The 2,207-nt window shown below is 34.4% G+C and overlaps 1 non-coding gene across 1 annotated transcript; it reads right to left on the reverse strand.

The window, feature by feature from the left end:
• Nucleotides 1-518: 518 nt before the first annotated feature.
• On the reverse strand, nt 519-639 carry LOC115934209 (U6atac minor spliceosomal RNA). Its single transcript, XR_004070031.1, has one exon. It is a non-coding gene; the product is annotated as a U6atac minor spliceosomal RNA (small nuclear RNA).
• Between the last annotated feature and the right edge of the window lie 1,568 nt (nt 640-2,207).

Here is a 2,207-nt window from a genome sequence, read left to right on the forward strand (position 1 = left end):
TTGCATTTCCATGGCCACATTTGATATGTTTCTCTGTCCCTTTGGTTTTCTCCAAATTGATAGTTTTACAGGTTCCAGCAGATTTAGGCTCATCTTTAGCAAAAATATTATTTGAGGATATATTTATTTTAAGGAGACTCTCAAACGTCTTCCAGAGGCCAATGTGATGGGAAAAAGGGAGTTTACTTGGATAATATCATTTTAGGGGTGTATTTCAGAAAAAAATGTAACTCAGAAATAGAAGATTTATTTACTCATTTCACTCCAAATAGCTGTACAGACAATTCCAAAAATGGTTGCAAAGACTTTTTTTTAAAGCTCTGTCATTGAAATAAATGTAAGACACTCTTAAGGTGACAATTTTCTTGTGAAGTATGAAATTCCCTGTATGTTTGGAAAATTGATCCTTGTTGCTGTTGTTTTACTATTTTGTTTTATGATCCTGATTCTCAAGAATTTAAAGCCTAGTTGGGGATCCACAATAGACAAAATAATTAACGAATACAAACAAATGCATTAAAAGGTACTTAATAAAATGTCCTTGGAAGTAGGTGGCAATGCCTTAATAGTTGTCAGGCCCAAGGGCCCCTTCCATTCTTGTCAAGGGGAGTGCTAGCCTTCTCTCCTTTCATAGCACACAAAAAAATGTCCTTGGGAAGAGATAATTCTCACCAAGAAAAGAGAGAGTATTTTCTATATTTGAGGAATATCCAATACTATTAAATTCTTGATAACTAAGTCAAATTGGAAAACATGTAGTTATTGGCAGGAAGAGATGCTTAAGGATAGAGTCATTTGATGACTCTTGAAAGAAACAGAATGACAAAGGAAAAAAAGGACCTATTAAAATTATTTAAATTTCCAAAATTCAATGACAATACAAATGTTTAGACAAGTTACACCTGTGCTTGATTTTAGGTTCATATTTTATATGTCAAACAGGTGTAATAATGTCTTGTTAAATGTAGCAAAGTTAATAATAAATTGCATTCACTGTGAACAAATAAATAGGCAGTGACTTTAATAACTACTATAAAAATAGCTTAGGAAGTAGTGGGTTGGAAAAAAAATTATAAGTTAATACAGTATTAGAGTAACATTAATAGAATCTTTCAGAGTGTGAGAAAATGTGTTCACAAGTGGTTATCAGTGGTTAAGCTAATCAAGAAAGAAACTCAGTAGAACTTTTAGTCCAAGGACATTCCCTTATCAAGATTTTTATTTAGGAGCTCTCACATAAGTCATTCTGAGAATTACAAAATATGTCTTCATGAGATGCACTTCTCAATGGAATACAAAATAAACCATATGATAAAATATCCTATAATTCTATAGTGGTATTCAATGTGGGGCAATGTGATGGAAAAATGAGTAGATCATAACTTGGAAATTACCTGATGAAAATGTTGTGTAGGTAAAATACAAAACATCTTTTTGCCACACCATGTCCCTCCTCATGGTAGATCCTATGAAATACCCCGAATTGTGTCCACAGAAATATCACCTTCAATTGTACTGTGGGCCTATAAGAAAGCTGGGTATCTGTCAACAGTAATCATGATATAAAAGGAAAGTATGAGTGCATATTTATGTGTGGGTGATTGTTTATCTATTTGGGATGAAACTGTGACTAAATTTTGTGTCCACTGAAAATTGACCTACGCTTTTCTCCCTGCCTTTTCATGTGGCTAAAAGATAGCAGCAGTTTAACTCATCCCCCTGACATTTTCTCAAACATATTTCTAGTGATCTAGGTAATGTATTCTAGCTAATGTATCTTACTTGACCTATCAGGAGTATTTGACACACTTAATCACTTCTTATTCATTGAAAAGCTTCTGTCTTGGCTTCCAGGACACCACACTTATCATTTCCGTCTCCACATCACTGAATTCTCCTTTGTCTTTTTCCAGCTATTTTTCATCCCTTTGACCTCCAACCATCAAAGTGCCCCAAGGATGAGTCCATCGATCTTTGCTTTATCTACACTCCCTCTCTTGGTGATCTTATTCAGTCTAAAAATTTAAATACTAACTATGCCAAACACTCCCAAATTTAGACCTCCTGCCCACCTTTCTCTCAAACTGTAATCTTCTATTCCCAACTCCCTCTTCAGGATCTTCACTTTAATATCAAATAGGTAACTCAAATGCAACATGTCCCAAACTGTACTCCTGTATCTCAGTCCCAGCCTACATTTTACAATC

This window comes from Gorilla gorilla, chromosome 2, assembly GCF_029281585.2.
Source record: "Gorilla gorilla gorilla isolate KB3781 chromosome 2, NHGRI_mGorGor1-v2.1_pri, whole genome shotgun sequence".
In the NCBI taxonomy this organism is placed as follows: Eukaryota; Metazoa; Chordata; class Mammalia; order Primates; family Hominidae; genus Gorilla; species Gorilla gorilla.